Consider the following 559-nt stretch of genomic DNA (forward strand, 5'->3'; position numbering starts at 1 on the left):
TATGTTGTCCTGAATCATTATTATAATCTACATAGCAACTTAAATAAGAGAGAAAACCATTAGAATGGTCTCTGTACCAACGTGGGGTGAAAAGCCAACTGGAAATGTATGTTTCAACTTACACACAAATTCAACTAAAGAACAAACCCACAGTCCCTATCTCGTACGTAACCTGGGGACTACCTTTAATAAAAAATTGCTTAGCATTTCATTTTATTTCATTATGCACATTTGTGGGTGGCAGACCCCTTTAATGATGGAAGAAACTTTCTGTGCTGCATTCAATAACGCAAGGCAACAGAATTTGTCATAAGCATCAAATTCAGCATTTTTCCCGCATTACATTGAAGAAGAAACAGAGAAGCCTTGAGAACAGAAAGAGACACAAATGTATTATCTATTTTTATAGAAAGTGTAGACACTGGACAAGGTTGCTATATATGTCTCCAATGGATATCTCATCTGTCTGTAACTACTGAAGTGTTGATAAGTTTGTTAAGGACATAAATATGTTCAACTGAAAAAAAATGTATCTTTAGTAGAGTATGGCGAAATGCTG

The sequence above is a fragment of the Xenopus laevis genome, chromosome 6S, assembly GCF_017654675.1.
Source record: "Xenopus laevis strain J_2021 chromosome 6S, Xenopus_laevis_v10.1, whole genome shotgun sequence".
NCBI classification, from domain to species: domain Eukaryota; kingdom Metazoa; phylum Chordata; class Amphibia; order Anura; family Pipidae; genus Xenopus; species Xenopus laevis.